Source organism: Dermacentor andersoni, chromosome 10 (assembly GCF_023375885.2).
Source record: "Dermacentor andersoni chromosome 10, qqDerAnde1_hic_scaffold, whole genome shotgun sequence".
Classification (NCBI taxonomy): domain Eukaryota; kingdom Metazoa; phylum Arthropoda; class Arachnida; order Ixodida; family Ixodidae; genus Dermacentor; species Dermacentor andersoni.
Window position 1 is genome coordinate 34,980,152 of NC_092823.1, and position 24,332 is coordinate 35,004,483.

General features: G+C 48.1%; 1 long non-coding RNA gene across 2 annotated transcripts; it reads right to left on the bottom strand.

Annotated features, from left to right (window-relative positions):
- Positions 1–1,776: 1,776 nt before the first annotated feature.
- LOC140213744 (uncharacterized) lies at positions 1,777–24,070 on the bottom strand. 2 transcript variants are annotated; one of them, XR_011890667.1, is made up of 4 exons: positions 23,971–24,070; positions 22,944–23,079; positions 8,333–8,436; positions 1,777–3,039 (listed from the first exon to the last, which is right to left on the bottom strand). It is a non-coding gene; the product is annotated as an uncharacterized lncRNA (long non-coding RNA). The 2 variants fall into 2 exon arrangements; XR_011890666.1 differs by having other exon boundaries at positions 1,777–3,057.
- Positions 24,071–24,332: the final 262 nt, after the last annotated feature.

Consider the following 24,332-nt stretch of genomic DNA (forward strand, 5'->3'; position numbering starts at 1 on the left):
AGACTGACAATGCAGCATTCGAATGGAACCAAACCGTTCTCGAAAAGTTCTTGAAACCAGTCAAGCAGGTTTTTGAGAACTTTTAATCTGGCAAAATTACAAAAATAAAATTCAAATAAGTGATGCAATGCTGATGAGGTTTGGGCATGCATTTCAAGGTGCTTGGCCTTCATTATCTCTAATCATAGTGAACCTGCCAAATTGGCAAGGATCTTGAATGAATTCTTCACTAGGCCCAACTATTTTGTTGCTGCCCTATATTGTGCACTCTTCCTATATGGGAAGAGTGCACAACAAAAATCTTGTGGCTTCCTGTTATCATAACACCCTATAACTTCCTTAGATGTAGGGCCATTTGATATTCACGAATAAATACTTCCACAGGATCTAGATGATGCCTTTAAAGATGTGTCCCTCATGCTTACATGTAAAGGAGCACTGACATTGAACTTTTGGACTGAATTTTTTTATATTAATCTGGTTCCAAATGGCAGCTTTTATGGCCACACCATGCCAGTGAAAGCTGCATGTGCTTTGAGCGATTCTTAATGTGTGCTAAGACTTGCTTCACTAAATAAATTTTCTTATGACTCTTCTCAAACATCTAAATTGAAATTAATTTACTTCTAGTGTTCTATAAGTCACAACCACGATACGATTACGAGGCATGCCATAGTTGCAGACTCCGGCTTAACTTTAATCGCCTGAGGGTTTTAACATGCACCCACTCCACAGTGTGCACCAAGACAGAAAGACCAATGTTGTGCTGCATAGTGGTCCTAACATGCTCAGTTTTCAATGACCTAATAATGGCATGGCTTACTCATGAACAACTGCAGCATGCATCATTTGTTTGTGACCTACCATGCAATGTTGTCACCAGATTATGGGGCCACACTGCCTTTGGCACATGCTTAAATGTTGGCGTTATGGATATATTTGTTGCGCATAGAAGGAATTTGAAGTTTTGTAGTGTAGTTAACTGAATGACAGCTACACACGCATAAGAAAAAAATTGTGCCAGGACTACTTAAACTCTGCAGTGTTTGAGTTTGACCAATTCTTGCGATTTTGCACATTTCGGATGACTGCAGGTCATTCATTACAGTTATACCAGCTTTTGTACTTTTTAGACATGCTGTTAGCCCCGGTTTTATACAGTGATCATAGATAGCCACACCACACCATGTTGGTAGAAGAATTCAGAATTTTAGTAAAATGGGGTTGCTTCATGTTGAGGTGCACCAGCATGTCATAGTAAGTGGAAGCCAGAAGCAGCAGCATTTTAAGGTATTGTGCCACACCATGTAAAGTCAAATTATTGTGCCCCCCTCCACTTTCGCTGGCAAAACCTGCTGGTGAAGCATTGTGAGCAAGCTTTCGAGGTACGCTGCGCTCTTTCCAAAACAGCGTCCGAGGCAGCCATCTATTTTGCCTACAGGACGAGAAGTCCCTGGCCAGGAGTGCATCGAACATACGGAAATAGCTGTCAATTGTGCTGCTGAACATCTAGAGATTTATAGTTTTGACCTCAGGTTGCAGAACACAGCAATGCTATAGCAAACAGTGTAGTGGAAGCTGTTTCACGGCTCTACCACGGCATAGCCAGCACTGCATGCATATACTATACACAAGCATGAGGTTTTAGCAGCAATACTTAACAGTAAATTGTATTTGTACAACTTCACTCTGTCTTTAACACTGCCAGGCTTTAAAATACATGAGAAGAGGTCACTGTCTTTCATTTGATGTGTTTATACAAAAAAGTGTGTGCATGGAAGGGGTGAATTAAGGCTCCTTTGTCAAGCCAAAATGCTTCCTGGCATGATAAAGTGAAGCCTTGTGCATTTCAGTCTGCAGTTGCTCACTGCACTTTCAAAAGCGCAATCAGCACAGAGAGCACAGGAAAACACACAAGCAATGGTTCAGCAATTTATTTCAAACAAATGCAACTTTGTTTTACAGAAAGACCACATTCCAAAAAAGCAACCACATGCTATGCAGACAATACAGCCAACTTATGTTAATTGTACAGATGTTAACATGCCCTGCCTTTATATGTGGAAATGTTTCAAGTCTCAAAGTGTGCCCCTACTTTGTAGCTTGTCCTTGGAACAATGGATGATTCAAACAAATGCTAAATTTAGCACCATTGCCACACTGATAGAAGAAAACTACATATTAAAATGGCAACTTCTTGGAGAACAGAAAAGGGTGTATAGTAAACTTCCAATAATCTGACTCCGGTTAATTTAATTTTTTCAGGTAATTCGAACCTGGCCGACGCCCATGCATTTCTATGGAATTAAACATTCATCATTTCGATCCTAAAACTGGCATTCGCCGGATAATGCGAACTTGACCAGACCCCAATAATGACCCCTTTTAGTGGCAGCCCATGTCTCAGTAGAGCTTAGGGGACAGTGAATGCGTTAAACAAATGCCATCTCTCTGAAATGCCTATTTTTGACCCACCCGAGAAAGATTTTCAAGCAGTAACGGTAGCTGACAATGTCCGATTGTGGTACTTATCTGATTCTAACGAACACTTTTTGTTTTCGAAGGACATTGAGATGAAAATTGCCTAGCTGTGCAATCGATTGCGAAACTAAAACCGTGGTTGCACCATTCATATGCTTTACCACATATCATGGCTGTAATACGGCGAAGCTGGCTTTTGAAAATCGGCTGGCATTCTAAAAAATGAGGTACGCGTAGGTTTCTACTTTGGTTTGGAGTTAAGTCATCTCTAGTTTAGTTTTATACTGTGGACAAATAGAAATCTGATGCACATTCGTTTCAGAGGCGTGTTACTCAAGCACATATTGCCAAATGAATCAACGGTGCTTCAGCAGGTTTTTGCATCTTAATTGGACCCGTCAGACTCGTGAGGGTAGAATTAAAGGAAGTTGATTGTATAAATTGCGTGATGAAGCACCAAGAAAGTTACCTTGCTCAGGTAGTGAAAAAGCATGGAGAAAGTGCTTCACACAACATCCACCAATGTTCTGTTGCAGATGCAAAAGCTGCCTCCCTTATCTGGAACAGAATAAATTCCTTTCGAAGGCAAAATAAAAAAACAGAAAGAGAAGTCATCAAGGCATTCCACATCCATCTTATTCAGTCTTTACAGTGTTGCTACATCACCATTTGCTTAGCCTCCTATGCCAAAAAAAATTGTCGAAAATAAAATGACCTGATTCCCATGTTTTTCACCACCCAAGCAGTGTTTACTGTCAATTATTACTGCTTTCTGTAACCTCACCTGTAAATACTGTATGTTAACCTGTATGTTAACACTGAGCTATACGATAAGCTTAGTGAAAGTTAAAAAAGAATACTGGATGTTCATTTGTTTTTTTTTTTTAGAGATAAGAAAGGGTGCTTAGAAGCGAGCCACATTTGCGAAATGCTTGAATAAACAGCAACTACCCCAGTCATGCGCTAATTGTCGCCATGCTGTCCCTGCAAACTTCTTAATCTCATCCGCCCACCTAACTTTCTGCTGCCCCCTGCTACGCTTCCCCTCTCTTGGAATCCAGTCCATAACCCTTAATGACCATCGGTTATCTTCCCTCCTCATTACATGCCCTGCCCATGCCCATTTTTCTTGATTTCAAGTAAGATATCATTAACTCGCGTTTGTTCCCTCACCCAATCTGCTCTCATCTTATCCCCTTAACGTTACACCCATATTCTTTCCATAGCTCGATGTGTCGTCCTCAGTTTAAATAGAACCCTTTTTGTAAGCCTCCAGGTTTCTGCCCCGTAGGTGAGCACTGGTAAGACACACCAGTTATACACTTTTCTCTTCAGGGATAATGGCAACCTGCTGTTCATGATCTGAGAATGCCTGCCAAACGCACCCCAGCCCATTCTTATCCTTCTGATTATTTCGGTCTCATGATCCGGACTCGCGGTCACTGCCTGCCCTAAGTAGATGTATTCCCTTACCACTTCCAGTGCCTCGCTACCTATCGTAAACTGCTGTTCTCTTCCGAGACTGTTAAAAATTACTTTAGTTTTCTGCAGATTAATTTTCAGACCTACCATTCTGCTTTGCCTCTCCGGGTCAGTGAGCATGCATTGCAATTGGTCCCATGAGTTACTAAGCAAGGCAATATCATCAGCGAATCGCAAGTAACTAAGGTATTCTCCATTAACTCTTATCCCCAATTCTTCCCAATCCAGGTCTCTGAATACCTCCCGTAAACATGCTGTGAATAGCATTGGAGAGTTCGTATCTTCCTGCCTGACACCCTTCTTTATTGGGATTTTGTTGCTTTCTTTATGAAGGACTACGGTGGCTGTGGAGCTGCTGTAGATATCTTTCACTATTTTTATATATGGCTCGTCTACACCCCAATTGCATAATGCCTGCATGACTGCTAAGGTTTTGACTGAATCAAACACTTTCTTGTAATCAATGAAAGCTATGTATAGGGGTGGTATTAAAATTAGATCTTTCGTCTCCTGCGATAGCTTACTGGTATCCTGTCTAACGAAGTTACAGCCGACTTCTATTGCATACTCCTTAATGATGCCCATAAGATTTTCGTTCATTGCTTCAACACTAAGGTTCTCTTCCCGAGTTAAAGCCCTATACCTCTTCTGTAGCTTGATCCGAAATTCTTCTATTTTCCCTCTTACCGCTAACTCATTGATCGGCTTCTTATGTACCAGTTTTTTCCATTCCCTCCTCAAGTCTAGGCTAATTCGAGATCTTACCATCCTATGGTCACTGCAGCGCACCTTGCCGAGCACATACACATCTTGTATGATGCCAGGGTTAGCACAGGGTATGAGGTCTATTTCATTTTTAGTCTCGCCATTAGGGCTCCTCCACGTCCACTTTCGGTTATCCCGCTTGCGGAAGAAGGTATTCATTGTCCGCAAATTATTCCGTTCTGCAAACTCTACTAATAACTCTTCCCTACTATTCCTAGAACCTTTGCCATATTCCCCCAATGACTTTTCTCCAGCCTGCTTCTTGCCTACCCTGGCATTGAAGTCGCCCATCAGTATAGTGTATTTTGTTTTGACTTTACCTAGCTCGATTCCACGTCTTCATAGAAGCTTTCGACTTCCTGGTTATCATGACTAGATGTAGGGGCGTAGACCTGTATGACCTTTATTTTGTACTGCCACCCTCTCGTTAATGCTGTACAATTCCTGTATGTTACCAGCTATATCCTTATTAAACAGGAATCCGACTCCTAGTTCTCGTCTCTCCGCTAAGCCCTGGTGGCACAGCATGTGCCCGCTTTTTAGCACTGTATATGCTTCATTTGTCCTCCCAACCTCACTGAGCTCTATTATATCCCATTTAATACCCGCTAATTCCTCCAATAGCACTGTTAGACTCTCCTCACTAGAAAAGGTTCTAGCGTTAAACATTGCCAGGTTCAGATTCCAATGGCGGCCTGTCCAGATCCAGAGATTCTTAGCACGCTCTGCTGCATCACAGGTCTGACCGCCGCAATGGTCAGTTGCTTAGTAGCTGCTGGGGACTGAGGACCGAAGTTTGATTGTTCCATTCATACAGAAGGTCAAGGACTGGCCAAGTACTGCACCAAGGTGGCCAATCCTGCTCTGGTGAGGGAGTGCATTACCGGTTCTGGTTACCGGGGTCAGGCCACCAGGCCTGTTTATACAGCTGTATCAACATGTGGATATTTTTTTATCCAGTGGAAAATTGCGTGGCACCGGGATTTGAACCACAGTCCTTTTGCACGTGAGGCAGATGCTCTACCTCTACGCTATCGCATCGGGGCGCAAGTAGTAAGTAATTATACAGAAAGCGTTTTATTTACTGTAATTGGAGGATTGGAGCAGATTAGTTCGACCACTCAAGGAGTGGGAATGGTTCAACTGTCAGAACCCCAACAAAAGGACTGGAATCACATAAACCACAACTCTGAAGGAATGAAGTGGGAATAGAATGGAGCGCCCCACTCTGCAATTCTGCACCATGCCGATATATCCTGTTCTTGGGCAATGCCAGCGCAGCTCTAGAACCACAAAGACGACCGCACTACCAGGGCGAAACACATCGAAGGCCTGTCAGCTGCTGCATGAGCACGGGCTGCCAACGAGCAATCCTGCACAACATATTATATATATATATATATATATATATATATATATATATATATATATATATATATATATATATATATATATATATATATATACACGCGCAGTGCACAGACCGGTACCCTAGGTAGGGGCTAGGACTCGCAAAAACTAGTGTTCTCCACAAATGTGACGAGTACCAGGCCACCAAACTCCTTGCCCTGTGCACGTTGCTGTCTATCTTCATGAGCCTAGATCCTGATGCACCCACTGGTGCCACACTGCTATTTTCAAAGGCCACCACTAGGTGAAGCGCCAGGGACCGGCCAGGCCAGGGGACATCGGCTCTACCAGGGCGAAACACATCGAAGGCCTGTCAGCTGCTGCATGAGCACGGGCTGCCAACGAGCAATCCTGCACAACATATTATATATATATATATATATATATATATATATATATACACGCGCAGTGCACAGACCGGTACCCTAGGTAGGGGCTAGGACTCGCAAAAACTAGTGTTCTCCACAAATGTGACGAGTACCAGGCCACCAAACTCCTTGCCCTGTGCACGTTGCTGTCTATCTTCATGAGCCTAGATCCTGATGCACCCAATGGTGCCACACTGCTATTTTCAAAGGCCACCACTAGGTGAAGCGCCAGGGACCGGCCAGGCCAGGGGACATCGGCTTGGTCCGATACACAAACAACAAACTTCGAATTGACAGGAGTACGAACTGGATTAGTAAATTCTTAACTAACGACGGGAGAACGACAGGAGAGCAGTACAGACACTCAAGACCCTCAAATCCACAGCCAACAACATAGCCCAAATAATACGTCGCGTGACGTATCGAAAAGCGGGAATGCGAGAAGACGATACCCTAAGGCTCGTACAGGCTTTAGTGGTTAGTCGAATAACGTATGGCTAACCGTACCAAATCCTGAACAGGGAGGAGGAAAAGCAGGCTAACACAATAATCCGAACCGCTTTCAAAGCTGCTCTGGGCCTGCCTAAATGTACTTCAACGGAGCGCATGTTAGCTTTGGGAGTGCACAATACTTTCGACGAACTGAGGCAGGCCACCCTGATGCGACAGAGGGAGCGCCTCAGCTTCACAAAAACTGGTAGGGCAATATTGGCTAGACTCAATATCCCAGCATACCCCATTTATCTCACAGAGCAGGCCGTACCTCTCCCTCCTTCGATGAGATCCAAAATTACAGTAGCCCCAATTCCAAAGAATATGCATCCCGAGTACAACAAAGAAAGGCGCAAAGCACACGCACAACACATTCAATCAGCCTACTCTAATAACCATAGGTACAACACGTACTACACAGATGCAGCTCTGTATGCAGAGGCGACCAGGCAGCGCTACGAAAGGAGGTACGCCCTGGCAGTCGTGAACGCTATCAGCCAACAGCATATTACCGCGTCGGCCACGGCGGGATCCCCCACCTCGGCTGAAATATTAGCAGTGGCGATCGCACTCGCTCACGCGGAGCGTTCGCAAAGGGACTCGGTCGTGGTCACGGACTCCCAGGAGACATGTCGCATGTTTCTCAAGGGGCACGTGACTGCGGCTAGCCTCGCGATAATCCCCAAATCTTTCAACCACCATCATCGCCTACTCTGGTGCCCGGGCCACGCGGGGGTGCAGGGGAACGAAAAAGCTAACGCGTTAGCTCGAGGGTTCACTAACCGAGCGACGGCGTCCTCTTCTAACCCCAACCACCCGCACTACCCCTCACAAAATTCCACCAATTTAAATGCCAAAGACATCCTTGCTGATCAGCGTGGAGTCCGAAGAAAATACCCGCCGCCTCACCCACAACTTAACGGGGAAGAGGCCGCCGATTGGCGTAAAATACAGACCGGGGTGTTCCCCCCATTTAAAGTTGCTAAACGCCATGTATCCCACTCGTTATAGGGCCAACTGTCCTTGGTGCGGTGGCATACCTACCCTAATACACATAACCTGGGAGTGCACTAAGCACCCTCATAGGCCAAATACCAGTAGGACAATGGAGCAGTGGGAGGCACAGCTCGCCAGCTCTGACCTGGCAGGACAAAAGTCCTTAATTAGCCAGGTCAAGCAGGCGGCAGAGGCCAGTGGGGCCCTGGACTGAGAGGCTCCGACCACCCCTCCTTCAAATCTTTACAATTTCAATAAAGTTTCTCTCTCTCTCTCCTCATTCTACAAAGGTTTATATAGTGAAATATAGAAATATTTGGATGTATTTGAGTTATCACCTGGCCCAAGGAACTTCTAGTGGCAGCCTGTCTCGATCTCGCAATTCCTGGCACTGCCCAATATACAGCATGCTTGACTGCTGCAGTGGTCAAGTGCTCTGCAGCTGTAGGAAACCGAGGGATAAGGGTTGATTGCACAATTTATGGCATTTCCAAATTTTTAACTTAGTACCATCTCTATACTATGTCGACACTATGCCACTAGACCATTGCTGTGCTGCAGTCATCATAATATTAATTACTCATCGTATACACAAGCTAGACAACTGTTTAGGCAAAATTTTAAACTGCGCAAGGAAGACAGGACGTGAACTGAAACATAGACACACACAAAGCACAGGCTTCCAACTGGTTTTATTTTGTGAAAGCAAAGAATATATAAGGTACTTCAATATAGCAAAACAAGGAGCAATTGCAAATAATTTGTGCACGAGGTATTGACGAAAAATATCAAGGCCATGTATGCATTAAGAGTGCAGGAGAGTCTTAATGTGCGCATCTAAGACTTCAATTCTTTCCTTGAGAATCTCCTCTTGCAGTGCAGGAGCTGCGACAGCAAAAGCTGCCTGCCTTATGAGGAACAGAATAAATTCCTTTCGAAGGCAAACTCAAGAACAGAAAGAGAAGTCATCAAGGCATTCCACATCACTAAAAGGTGTGACAACTAAGTTAGCTCACCTTCTTGATCCCTATCAAGGAAAGAAATAGAATTCTTAGATGGGCACATTGGGACTCTACTGCGCTCTGAATGCACAGGTGGCCTTGCTATTTTTTGTCACTTCCTCGTGCACAATTTCTTTGCGAATGTTCTTTGTTTTGCCATTTTGAAGAACCTCATAAACTCTCTGCCTTCACCAAACAAAGCCAGTCGGAAGTCTACACTTTGTGCATGCATCTATGTTTTTGTTCATGTCCTGTCTTCCTCGCAGAGTTTAAAATTTTGCTGAAGCTACGAGGTGACTAGCCCAAAAGATGCCTTACTTTAGTGTACAGCTGGGCTTGTTGGTAAAGCTACACAATGCAGCTCAAGTGCGTGTCTGCTCTTCCGTGTTCTCATGATGTGGCTCAGCCTTGAGTGCATGTGTAGTTTCAATACTGGCTACTATATTTTAACGACTAATACAATTTCTATCTTCAACTTCCAGCCAGACAGAGTACTTCATAATACATTCTGAACATTGCTGCAGTGTAGCAGGATTTCTGTCTAATGCATTGGCCTCTACCACCAAATGCCTGAGAAATTAAAGAAAGTTATGTAGATTCCAAGCACAGTGGGGATTCATGTTACAGGAGGCATACTGCAGGTAAATGGCTACATAGTGTTGGTTCGGGTTCTTCCAAACATTGCAGTGTTGACCAATGTGTTTGTGTATGGTGAGTGATTGCATATATGACACAAGCTTTGTGAGGAGAGTACGAATGCAAAGGCATGGTTTCTTTGCCTCTTTCCTAACACTTTGTGGCGGCTGCTGTTTTGACGAGTGGAAAACTTGGCTTATGCAGTATGCGCAAATGGGTTTGAGACTTTTAAGACCAATTTCCTTGAGGCAAAGTTTAGCATGGAGTCAGTTTTGTCACAAGGAAGTTATTCCTATTCACACATGCCTGTTTTGTTTTTTGTTTTTTCATTTAGTTTCAGGTCCACCTAAATTATTGCCGTCATGACAGCCGTCACATATTATATGATAGCATCAATCTTTGTATTAATCATTCGAGTATTGAAATCTAAAAGTTTGCAGCAGTGTAAAAGGACAGGAAGACAAGAGGAGAAGAGAGGTTGCAGTGTAACAGAAATAGGCAAGCACTAATTGAGCAACAAGACCACTGGACACAGGAAAAGCAGATTTAGCTGAAACACAGCAGCCTGTAAGCAAGAGACGAAACATAATTCTTTGTGAAGCTTAGTCTGCATCAGTTTTATATACCATCGGAGATCATGAACATTCCAGAGGCAAAGGATACTGTTACGGGGATGTTGGGAGTATAGAAAGACTGTATTTACAATATATATTGTCACGTGGTAGTGACGGTTGAGAAGACAGCAAAACTATGATTAACGAAACAAGCATTTTATTGGGCGAACTTGTGCCCTCAAAAGAGGCTACACTCAAAGAAGGATGGTAGCGGCGAACACGATCGGCAGACGTCGAAAATCTGATGAGCGGGTCAAGCGCGTCGGCTTTTATACATCTGTCGTCGAATGTTCCAGAGCAGTCACTGGGACCTACATGCCTTCCACAATGTTCCACATTATTCGCGTCGCGCACACATGCAATCAGATAACACAAGTTGCAGTGAAAGACAGTGGACGGAACCATCGTTAACATTCCAGAACCTTCTTTTACATGCAGGCGCGTCCTGTGCTGTGCGATAACATTTGTTAGGCGGCGGGAAGTGGTCACCCAATAAAGATAAAGAAGTACACGTGTCAATATACAAGATGAGGCAGAGTAGTTAAGATGGCTGACCACCAACAGCACGCAGCAGCCAGCGTGCTGCGGTCTTCTTCCTCTCTTTTTTCATCCTTCCGTAACAGGACCCCCGGGTGGTGAAGCGCCGTCTTGGCTCATGGTAGGCAAAGAATCGCGAGCGAAGTATGGCTTCAGCCGCGAAACATGCACGACGTCAACAGGCGTCAGACTTGAGGATGCATCAAACTGAAGTGGTGAAATCTCGTAATTTACGTTGTTAACTTGACTTAGGACTTCATAAGGCCCTGTGGAGTGAGAGAGAAGCTTCTGGGAGAGGCCAACCCGACAACATGGTGACCAAAGGAGCATCCAAGTACCTGGTGCGAACTTAACATCGCGATGGCATCAGTCATAACTCTTTTGGTATATGCGGCGGGGCTAATAAACGAGATCGGGCGACTTGACATGCCCTGTGAGCGCGATCAATGACTTCATGAGCATGGTCAGTTGCAACACGTGGCACAGAAGGGATTATGATGTCAAAGGGCAAAGTGGGGTTGCAACCATACAAAAGATAAAAGGGTGAATATCCTGCAGTGTCACGTCGGCACAAGTTATACACAAACGGCAGTAAGGCCAGCGTGGTGTCTCAGTCGCGGTGATCGTTGGAGACCTACATCGACAGCATCTCTGTGACTGTTCGGTTGAGACATTCCATAAGACCGTCTCTTTGTGTGTGGTAGGCGGTGGACAGCTTATGCTCAGTGGCACAAGAGCGGACGAGGCCGTCGACAACTAGAGACAAGAATGAGCAGCTGCGGTCTGTAATAACTGTCGAGGTGCACCATGGTGGAGAATGACGTCGTGGAGGAGAATATTGACACGTGTACTTATATTTATCGGGCGACCACGTTTCGCCGCCTAACAAATCTTATCGCACCGCGCGGGACGCGCTTGCATGTATCCGAAGTTTCTGGAAAGTTATCGATGCTTCTATCCGCAGTCTGTTGTCGCCGCACCTTGTGTTATCTGATTTATTCGCCTGACGCGAATGGTGTAGAACTTTGTGGAAGGCACGCGGGTCCCAACGATTAGTCTGGAACATTCGACGATTCTGTATAAAAGCCGACGCGCTTGACCCGCTGATCAGATTTTCGACGATCGCCGACCGTGTTCGCCGCTATCGTTGTGCTATAAGTGTAGCCTCTTTTGTGGGCACAGGTTCGCCCAATAAAAGTTAGTTTTGTGTTCCACAGTATTGCTACTGTGTTCTTTGACGTCACGACCACGTGACATCTGGTGGAGGTGCTTTTCGTCCATGTACCGGACGCCCCCGACAAGCCGTGATCCAAGCCCGGACCGCAAAGAGAGCACCAACGTAGTACTGGACCAGCGAGCAAGCCGTCGTCTACAACAGCTGCCCCCGGAGCACGGACTTCTACCTGAGAAGCCCAAGAAGATTGTGGCCAAGACAACCACGATGGCTGCCCCAGTGTCACCCATCGTACTTCAACAACCCAGGGAGCCCCCTACCTTCCGTGGAGCTACGTCAGAGGATCCTGAAACCTGGCTCGAAACCTTCGAAAGGATCTCGACCTTCAATAACTGGACCTCTGAGGATAAGCTACGACACGTGTACTTCTCCTTGGAAGATACCGCGAGGACTTGGTTCGAAAACCGGGAGTCCACCCTAGCAACATGGGACCTATTCCGCAGTAACTTCCTGAGGACGTTCACGAGCGTTGTCCGAAAAGAAAGGGCCGAAGTTCTACTGGAAACACGAGGCCAACTACCCAATGAGACCATCGCCATCTTCACAGAAGAAATGACCCGTCTTTTCCGGCACGCCGACCCGGAAATGTCCGAAGAGAAAAAAGTGCGTTTCTTGATGCGAGGCGTAAAGGAGGAACTTTTCGCCGGAATGGTAAGAAGCCCACCGAAGACCGTCGACGAGTTTCTTCGTGAGGCGACGAGCATCGAGAAGACACTGGAATTGCGGAACCGGCAATTCGACCGCCGCACCAAGCCAACAAGCTACGCCGGAATTCAATCACTGGCCACGGATGATCTGCGCGAGACCATCAGGGCCATTGTGCGCGAAGAACTGCGCAAGGTCTTGCCATCGTCACAGCCTCAAGCGACTACGATTGCCGACGCCGTGCGTGAGGAACTCCAACAACAACTTGGAGTAGCCCCTGAATCGCCGCAGCCTGAGCCGCAAGCGATGACCTACGCCGCCGTCGCACGCCGTCAAGGTCCCCCTCCGCGACCGCGCCAGGGCCCTGTCACGCCGCAATTCCGTCGTCCGCCGCCGCCGCCGCCAGCACGACCACCCGTCGCCCAGCGCACCTACGCGAGGAAGACGGACATTTGGCGCGCTCCTGACCACCGCCCGCTCTGCTACCACTGCGGCGAAGCCGGCCATGTTTACCGCCGATGCCCATACCGCGAGCTGGGATTGCGAGGCTTCGCCGTCAACGCACAGCGCCCGAGGGAAGGTGAACGCCCTCGTGACATCGCCGACTACCTCGCCGCCACTCAGTGGAGCCCTCGACGACCGTCCCGTTCGCCGTCACCAGGCCGCTACCTGTCGCCACAGCGCCGACCATACACTGGCCCAGCCCGGGGCCGGTCCGTCAGCCCATATCCGGAAAACTAAAAGCAGCAACCGATGGAGGTGCGGTTGCTGTTCGTCGAACTGACGAAGATCCTCCGCCGCCGACGAAGACGCCGAAAAGCCTATCTCGACGACATAACAACGACGACACACCGCCGTCCCGACGAAGTCTGGCAGGAAAGAACACGCTGACGAAAGACCACCTAACGACGCCACGTACCAACCACAGGTCAACGCGACGCAGCCGTGATCCGACGCCGAGGCGTAACTGCAACGCAAGACAAAGAACCACCGACCTCGACGTGCTTCTCGACGGCCACGCAGTCACCGCCTTAGTAGACACCGGAGCCGATTACTCTGTCATGAGTGGACCCATTGCAGCCCAATTGAAGAAAGTTAAGACTGCATGGGAAGGCCCGTTAATTCGGACCGCTGGAGGACACCTAATCACGCCGAGTGGTATCTGCACGGCAAGAATTACCATTCATGACCGGACTTACCCTGCCACCTTCGTTATCCTGCAACAGTGTTCACGAGACGTCATTCTCGGCATGGACTTCCTGAACCAACACGGCGCAATCATCGACCTGAAGTCGAAGTCAATAACGCTGTCGGAAGATCAAGCGATACCGCCGGAGAGCTGTCGTAGTCACCACGCCTTGAGTGTGCTCGAAGATCAAGTGAGCATCCCGCCTCGCTCCAGCATTTTTATTTTGGTCGGCACCCAAACACCCGCTGACGTAGAAGGCGTCATCGAAGGCGACCAACGTTTACTGCTCGACCGTGAAATTTGCGTCGCAAGAGGGATCGCTCGACTGCACGGAGGAAACACGAAAGTGCTGCTGACAAACTTCAGCCAGGAGTTCAAGCACATCAACAAGGGCACGACGATCGCATACATCGAGGAAATTCAGGAAACCAGCGATGCCTTTGTCCTCTCGGATTCTGTTGCATCTACCCCGACGACCGTAGTTCCCGAGCCAGACTTCGACATAAATCCAAGTCTCCCCGTGATTAAGCAGCAACAGCTCAGAAGTCTGCTTCGACGATACAAAGACTGCTTTTCGACGTCATCGAGGATTCGACAAACACCAGTCGCAAAGCATCGCATAATAACCGAAGAGTGCGCTCGACCACTACGCCAGAGCCCTTACCGAGTTTATACGCGAGATCGCGAAGCTATAAGACAACAAGTCGACGAAATGCTGCGCGACGACATCATCCAGCCGTCGAAAAGCCCGTGGGCGTCTCCAGTTGTTTTAGTGAAGAAAAAGGACGGAACCCTACGTTTCTGCGTCGATTATCGTCGACTGAACAAAATCACGAAGAAAGACGTATACCCCCTCCCACGGATAGACGACGCATTGGATCGGCTCTGCAATGCTAAATACTTCTCATCGATGGACCTCAAGTCTGGCTACTGGCAAATAGAAGTCGACGAAAGGGATCGCGAAAAGACCGCCTTCATCACGCCAGACGGCCTCTATGAATTCAAGGTTATGCCATTTGGACTGTGCTCGGCGCCTGCAACGTTCCAGCGCGTGATGGACACGGTTTTAGCAGGATTGAAGTGGCAGACCTGTCTTGTTTACTTGGATAACGTCGTCGTCTTCGCCGGAAATTTCGACGATCACCTTAAGCGGCTTGCGACAGTATTAGAGGCCATCAAGTCATCAGGGCTCACTCTGAAGCCGGAAAAGTGTCGCTTCGCTTACGATGAGCTTCTATTCCTAGGCCACGTCATCAGCAAATCTGGAGTACGCCCCGACCCGCAGAAGACAGCTGCCATCGCAAAGTTCCCGCAGCCAATCGACAAGAAGGCAGTGCGCAGATTCCTTGGCATGTGTGCCTACTATAGGCGCTTTGTCAAGGACTTTTCACGCATCGCGGAGCCGCTAAAACATCTAACGAAATGTGATGTCGAGTTCAAGTGGGGAACGCCGCAGGCCGACGCATTTCAAGAACTCAAACGACGCATGCAGTCGCCGCCGGTACTTGCACACTTCGACGAGGACGCCGATACTGAAATCCACACTGACGCCAGTAGCCTAGGCCTTGGTGCCGTCCTAGTCCAGAGGAAAGACGGACTTGAACGGGTGATATCTTATGCTAGCCGGTCGCTGTCAAAAGCGGAAGGCAATTATTCTACGACTGAAAAGGAATCCCTCGCCATCATATGGGCTACAGCAAAATTCCGCCCTTACCTCTATGGCAGGCCATTCAAAGTCGTCAGCGACCATCACGCGTTGTGTTGGCTAGCTAACTTAAAGGACCCTTCAGGACGGCTGGCGCGGTGGAGCCTCAGATTGCAAGAATATGACGTCACCGTAATATACAAGTCCGGAAGAAAACACTCTGACGCCGACTGCCTGTCACGCGCCCCCATCGATCCCCCGCCGCAAGACGACGAGGACGACGACGCCTTCCTTGGAATAATAAGCGCGGAAGACTTCGGCGAACAGCAACGAGCAGACCCGGAGCTAAAAGGCCTCGTCGAGTACTTGGAAGGGAACACCGACGTTGTCCCTAGGGCATTTAAGCGTGGGTTGTCTTCGTTCACGCTACAAAACAACCTGCTCGTGAAGAAGAACTTCTCACCAGTCCGCGCCAGCTACCTTCTTGTTGTACCGTCAGCGCTGCGTCCAGAAGTACTGCACGCCCTACACGACGATCCAACCGCTGGGCACCTTGGATTCTCCCGGACGCTGTCGAGGATACAGGAAAGGTATTACTGGCCGCGTCTGACCGCCGAAGTCGGCCGTTACGTCAAGACATGCCGAGACTGTCAACGGCGCAAGACACCACCGACAAGGCCAGCAGGATTATTACAGCCGATCGAACCTCCTCGCCGACCATTCCAGCAGATTGGGATGGATTTGTTGGGGCCGTTTCCGATGTCAACATCCGGGAATAAGTGGATCGTCGTGGCGACGGACTACCTCACCCGCTTCGCTGAAACTAAAGCTCTACCAAAAGGCAGCGCAGCCGAAGTGGCGAAATTTTTCGTCGAGCACATCCTGCTGCGACATGGTGCCCCAGAAGTCCTCATCACCGACAGAGGAACGGCTTTTACAGCAGAGCTCACCCAAGCCATTCTGCAGTACAGCCAGACAAGCCACAGGAGGACAACTGCCTACCATCCGCAGACGAAAGGTCTCACGGAGCGCCTGAACAAGACCCTCGCCGACATGCTAGCAATGTACGTCGATGTCGAACACAAGACGTGGGACGCGGTCCTGCCGTACGTAACCTTTGCGTACAACACAGCGGTGCAAGAAACAACGCAGATCACGCCGTTTAAGCTGGTTTACGGCAGGAACCCGACGACGACGCTTGACGCCATGCTGCCGCACGTAACTGACGAAGAGAATGTTGACGTCGCTAGCTACCTCCAGCGCGCCGAAGAAGCCCGACAGCTCGCCCGCCTGCGAATCAAGAACCAGCAGAGGACCGACAGCCGACACTACAACCTCCGACGACGCTTTGTGGAGTACCAGCCCGGTGACCGTGTTTGGGTTTGGACCCCTATACGCTGACGAGGACTGAGCGAGAAGCTCTTGCGTCGCTATTTCGGACCGTACAAGATCATCCGACGTATTGGCGCACTGGACTATGAGGTCGTGCCAGACGGCATTTCGCTGTCACAGCGGCGCCGCTCACGACCTGAAATTGTCCACGTTGTGCGACTCAAGCCGTATCACCAGCGTTGACGAACTTTGGGACTTCGCATAACTGACCTTTGGACTTGATTTCTTTTCGTTGTTTTGTTACTTATGTTTAATAAGTGTCCTTTTGTGTTTCGCTCTCTTATATTTGTAGCATCGGGACGATGCTATTTAAGAGGGGGGTATTGACACGTGTACTTATATTTATCGGGCGACCACGTTTCGCCGCCTAACAAATCTTATCGCACCGCGCGGGACGCGCTTGCATGTATCCGAAGTTTCTGGAAAGTTATCGATGCTTCTATCCGCAGTCTGTTGTCGCCGCACCTTGTGTTATCTGATTTATTCGCCTGACGCGAATGGTGTAGAACTTTGTGGAAGGCACGCGGGTCCCAACGATTAGTCTGGAACATTCGACGATTCTGTATAAAAGCCGACGCGCTTGACCCGCTGATCAGATTTTCGACGATCGCCGACCGTGTTCGCCGCTATCGTTGTGCTTTAAGTGTAGCCTCTTTTGTGGGCACAGGTTCGCCCAATAAAAGTTAGTTTTGTGTTCCACAGTATTGCTACTGTGTTCTTTGACATCACGACCACGTGACAATATCGACGACGTCTGTTGCACAGCTAGTCGGCAACGCCTTTGTTATCGCATAGCGTGTCATGTAATCAGTAGCGATGGCAGTCGACTTGTTAGCTCTAGTCGTTGTCGGAAAAGTGCCAGGTAAGTCAAGGCCTAAGCTAGAGAACGGTTCACAGGGAACTTCAACTGGATGGAGTCATCCGACAGGTGGTAGGGGAGGTTTCTTCCGGCACTGACACAATTCGCAAGTTGCGACAGAACAGTGCACAAAGCAGTAGAGACCTGGCCAGAAGAACCGGCGTTGTACATGATCGTATGTTTGCAAAACTTCAAGGTGTCCCACCGTCGGTGCATCGTGAAGTTGTTCAAGAGCAACAGATTGCAGATGATGAGGACGGCCAAGGAGCAACTCAGGGCCATCAGCGTTCATATTGCGGTGGTAGAGGTTGCCGTTGCGTGGCAAGAACATGCGGCATGTGCCGTCAGTGCTGTCGGAGTGATTGCACTCCGGCAATGATGGACTGTAAGGACTCGTTGCGTTGTTGTTCAGTGCGCATGTCAGTCATGTCAGTGAAAGCCATCACGTAGGTCACCGGACCTTGCACAGAAGGATCAAGTGGATCCACGGGGTGACGAGAGGCAGTTAGTGTCCTTGTGGAGGCATCCAGTCTTGTAATTGACAATAAATGAAAATTCCTGGAGCCACCAAGCCGTCCTGTCGGGTCCCGGAGGGAAGACAGCCGGCAGAGTGCGTGGTGATCTGTAACGACCGAAAATGTACGGCTGTACAAATATGGCCGGAACTTGACGACAGCCCAAACTAAAGCGAAGCACTCCCACTCGGTGATGGGGTAATTTCTCTCGGCAGGTGACAGCAGGCGGCTGGCGTAAGCTATCACGCACTCCGTACCATTCTGTTGTTGATCGAGAACAGTGCCGATGTCATGGCCGCTTGCGCCAGTGTAGACTTCGGTCGGTGCAGATGGATCAAAGTGGGCAAGTACGGGAAGGGTGGTCAGAAACCTGATGAGAGCGGCAAACGCATGAGCCTGCTCCGGGCCCCATGAGAATGGTGTGTTCTTCTTTTTGATCTGTCAAAGGCCGAGCAATGTTGGCAAGGTTTTTGATGAAACGATGAAAGTAAGAACACAGGCCGAAGAAGCAGCGCACATCAGAAGCAGAATGTGGCACAGGGAAACTGCGTATGGCACGAACTTTTTCCGAATCTGGTTGGACACCGGATGCGTCAATGAGGTGCCCCAACACGGTAATCTGACGGTGCCCAAATTGACACTTCGTGGAGTTGGAGGCCAGCTTTTCAGAAGACCGCAATAATGGCAGTGAGTCGGGTAAGGCAGCTGCCCAACATGGGAGAAAAAACAGCTTCGTCAAGGTAACAAAGACAGGTGGTCCATTTGTAGCATTGCAGAAGAGAGTCCATCACAAGTTCAAATGTCGCAGGAGCATTGCATAGGCAAAAGGGCATGACCTTGAATTGATATAAGCCATCCGGTGTGATGAAGGCTATCTTCTCCAACCATTTCATCAACCGAAATCTGCCAGTAGCTGGATCGAAGATCGATGGACGATAAGTATTTAGCTCTGTGCAAGCAGTCGAAGGCGTCATCGATGCATGGTAGTGGGTAGACGTCTTTTCGCGTGATCTCATTCAAGTGGCAATAATCGACGAAAATATGCCAGGCACCATCTTTCTTTTTTCACAGGGACGACAGGCGTAGGGCTGGCTGATGGCTCGATGACCCCTTTGCGGAGCGTTTTGCCCGCCTCTGATTGGATGACTCGACGTTCAGCATGCGATGCACGATAGGGACGCTGACAAATAGGATTTGTGTCTCCAGTGTTTATATGGTAGTGAACAACAGATGTTCAGCCTAAAGGCCTGTTGCCGAAATCAAAGATTCCACTGTATGATTCAAGCAGGAGACGTATGTCCCTGGCCTGTGCAGAGGTGAGGTTAAGTGCAGTCATTTTCGCAAAGTCATCCGTTAAGGAACCAGAGCTGGGCGCTGCGATTGGCACTAATAAACCACTCTCAGAATTCAGACTCACAATATCAAATTCAGAACCACTAGAAACGCTGTCCAAGAACATGCTGGCCGGAATCACTTGAGGGCACAGGCTCAAATTCAGAAGAGGTAAAACAATGTCATTATTAGTAACCGTGACCGGTTCAAAGCACATCGATGATGGGGCGAAGCACATATTCACCATCAGGAAACTGTGGCTGGGCGGTCAAAGTGACGTAAGTAACTGCTTCGAGTGACAGACACACATCACGAAGCAAGCACAAGTGCGGTGGGGCGGTGCTCAGAGCATCGACGAGTTGAGGCAGTTCTAACTGAAGAACATCGGCCGTGCAATCGAGGAGAGCAGAATGAGTGGATAAAAAGTCAAATCCTAGAATAACGTTGTGAGGGAAGATGTTGCTCACAGTAAAGAGAACAAAAGTAGGGCGGCCAGCTATACTTGCAGTACACATTCCAAGAACCAGCATTCCACCGTCAGCCATATGAAGCACTCGGGCAGCTGCTGGGGTGAGGACCTTCTTTAAACGACTACGCAGGCTAGCACTCATCACAGGTATGTGGGCTCCACTGTCAATGAGTGCTTGGACAGCTATGCTGTCTATTTTAATGCCAATTACACTTCTCCTTGTGTGCATAGACAGAGGATTTGCTGCCGCATTAGGCAATGCAGCACCACCTCTGAGCGCTGCATGTCTTAGTTTTACGAACGGGTGCGGCCAAACGCCACAGGGGACGAAAGGCTACGTGGCTGTGGCGAACGCGAAGATGGGCGACGTGTTTGCGGTGAACGAGACTGGTGTCCGTGCGGCGATGGTGAGCGACTGTACCACATGTTCCTAGCAGAGTTGGCGCTGTTAGATTCGGCGGTGGGCGAAACATTGCGGGCATTTTCATCACAACGGCTCTGGTTGGTCGGCATGCGAAGTGTTAAGGGCCACGAGTTGTGACAGTATCAGGCGACATGACCAATGCGGCAGCAGGTGAAACATATCGGCTGGTCGTCCGCAGTTCTCTACTCAGTCGGGTTGCGATAACGCGGAGAGAAGCGTAGGGGTGGAGCAAAAATAGTAGAAGGGCATTTGTTAGCTCTGGGATTGGCAACAGCACAGACAGAACGTAAGCCAATGTTTTCAAGTTCCTGGTGAATGATGGCTTGTAAGAAGGGGACTGAAAATGTTGTAGCATCAGGGATAGGCAAACAGAAATGCAGGCGCCATCGCATCCAGTTCACGTCAACGATTCGCACCACATCCTCCGATGGCTACGCATTCTGCTGTGTGGGTTGATCTTCACACGTTGGCGTTGCAGCAGTAGTGGGAAGTCTGGCGAATGGTTGCAAGACGCATCGGCTTTTGGCGTGCTGGAATTGCTGGCACTCTTTAAAGATAACATCAACTGTAGAGCAGCTTTTGCACATGAGCAGATTAAAGGCGTCGTCAGCAACCCTTAAGCACATGCCCGACCTTCTCAGCTTCTGTCATGTCGTGATCGGGTTTGCTTTACGACAAAGTGCCAGCATGTCTTGGATGTACAAGAAATAGGACTCCGTGGGAGATTGGGTACAGGAGGCCTATTCCTGTTTTGCGGCAATTTTACGGCCGGCTGGTTTGCCAAACAACTCCGTCAACTTCTCTTTGCATTGGTCCCAGCTGGTTAGCTCCTTTTCGTGGTTTTCATACCACACCTTTGCCGTGCCTCTTAGGTAGAACAACAGGTTAACTAGCACACGCGTGGGGTCCCATCTGTTGATTTCACTCACACGTTCGTACATAGCCACCCACTTTTCAACATCAGTGCCATTGGTCCCACAGAAAGTTCCAGGATCCTTGGGTTGCGCAACCACAACCTTGGCTATGCCCGATGACAAGGTACAGCAAGATGCTACTTTACCCCCAGATGTCACCTCTTATGACATTTCAAGGCAGCGAGACTGAGACTGCACTGTATTCAGCGGCACTGACAACCATGATGTAGAGGATTGACTTTCCCCCTATGTACAACACATCAGCAGAATAAGAACGAGCAAATGCCCCACACAGGTGCATGGCACTAAACTGGACGCACTACCTGCTGTATGCAAGAGAGAATGAGGAAGAATGAGCTTCCCGTTACTCCTGAGCACCTACCTACAACTGCTTTTATGGGCACAGCATTGAAGCTGCAATTGAGGTAATGCCTAACACCACATGAAATACAAAGCACACTACGTCAACACAGAGAAACCAAAACAACTGCACACACTTCTCACCGAAATAGACCCAACACCTGCTTTGTTGCATCTGAGCTGAAACGGGTGAATCCCAAACTCTGTGTCACATAACATCTGAAAAAATTAGCTGCTACGAGAGAACCAATGAGATTAATCTGGCGCGCTATGCATGCATCTTTAGCCTAATGGGTAAAAATTTGGGCTGCTGCACTAAGGACCCAGATTAACGACCCACCATCAGGCACGTTACTAACTATTATTGAGCCTATCTGACTGGATGTACGAAGAAGCCAGGAGACAGCTCATGATAATGCTTTGCATAAGAGACAACGAAGCTGAACCCACGTTTTCTGCCTTGTGCTTGCAATGCTCTACCAAGTGAGCTTCAACGGCAGTTGTCCCAATGTCAATTTTCTTGGATAGCTGCGCATATGTACTAAGCAAAGCCGTGGGAGTGCTAGGCAGCAGCACTCACAGTTATGATGGCAGACGTGTAGTATCCTTTAAAACACCCACATTACAAAGCACATGATCTTAGAAGCTGACAACTGGCTAATAAACACTCGTTTTCTACCATGAGGCCCCAAGGCAGCCGAAATCAAAACATTTGTATCTTATGAGCGAGAAAAATCAGGGGAATCATGTAGCTCAATTTTCTGTTTATAACAAGCATGTGATGGCAACAGACAATGCAGCAACAGTGACTATATAGAAAAATGGGTTAGAGCTGACGACAATCATTGGCAGCTCACACTATAATGCATTCTCTAGTTTATTGTCGCAAGACATCTGGCAGCAAATCCTCTGGATTCTTCTTCTACTATGTCTTTTGCAACTGAAATTTTAAATGTGTGTAATACTTCATGGCAACTTAGAACACTTAAATGGTTAAGCAACTCCATACCTTAAATTTGTGGACCAGCTTTGTCACCTTTCTAGAACAATAACTCTCTGGTGTCATACATCACTCAAAGCAACTAATTCTCATTCAAACCACTACTTATTAAATCTACCTTTAGATGAGCAGTACCTGCATTAGACGCAGCTGCATACCCTTTTAGCAAATGGATATACATACCACGCTCAGACTGAGCAAACCAAACAAACCAACAGCAACCAGTACTTGTGTCCATTTGTCTTCAACGAGGCAGAGACAGGCCAGGTCTCGATAAACACAACAAATATAAGGTGCAGGCAGAGGAAATAAGCAGAAGCTGTAAAGACAGCAGCAAAGTGAAACAAATTAGACAAGTTTGCAGACAGTCAGCGATCTGGGCCGAGGACAATTCACAACGTTACTGCCACAATTAGAAGCAAATGCTCCTCATGCAACAAGAAAAAACACGTTTTGATATTCTAAACACAGCACATACAACAATTAAAGCAGACACATTACTTGTCATCTGTCTTCTTGCTGTTTTTACAATATCGGTCACGGTTGCAAAGCTACGCACATGATCTATGAACGAAAGCAACGGACGTGCATATAAAGTTTGGTGAGCCGATTCATACTCATATATGTTTAATTTTGAAAGTTCCCGTAAAAGTGATAGTAGCAGCAGCAGTAAAGTGGTTTCGTTTACCAGCTCGCTCAGAACGTACGCATTGTATGATTTAACTCCACGGCTCGCAAAGGAGCTACTAAGAAGCTTTAAGTGAAGGAAATACGCTTTCGTTATCTCACTGCAACGAATGAAAGCCTCTGACGCCCATACCGCGGTCAGCAGTGAGAAAGGTAATTAAATGCAGCAATGCGCTGCATGGGTAAATAAGAAGGGTATAGCGTAGTCATCCTATAGAGATGGAGAAAAATAGACTTAAGAACGCGATAAACATCATAGGGCGACATCCACGCTAGTTGAGTGCATGCATTTCTGGCGCGTGGAAGATGTCGCTGTTTTTTTGTTCATTTTTTTTACATCGGTGCAACGCGTAGGAACTGCAGCGTTGAAGGCACGAACGAATAAATTATACTGCGATCACTGCGGGACCTGCGACAACCGTTTCGTGTTCCTTCGAATTTCGAGATCACATCGACCACAGCTCGAATGCGCAACCGGTTTTTTACGTGTCAGCAAGAGAACGGGTAATCGCACAACACTTACCGTTGTTCCAAGTACGTCGCGGTAGCACCAGCAGCTGGGCAACAAATGTCATCAAGCCCTGGCCCACCGCAGTGTCCGCAACTTGAAGCTTCTAAGCATTCGCCAAAAAACTAAAAGCGGACCACATCCATACGTACGCGCGCGAACGAGACGCGAGCCATGCCGTCCGAGTTCGAGAGTAGTTATTTCATAAAAGCAAAAACAAACAAGAATGTGACGTCACATCCGGTAAAACCAACTTGTCCTCCTTTCTCACCTTCTCTCTGCTAACGCATGCGCAGCGACCACGGAGCCCTCGGGGGCGATGTTCAGGTGCGGCAGCCGGCCTGTCTTCGCTCCATGTAGCGCAGCCCGACGAACAT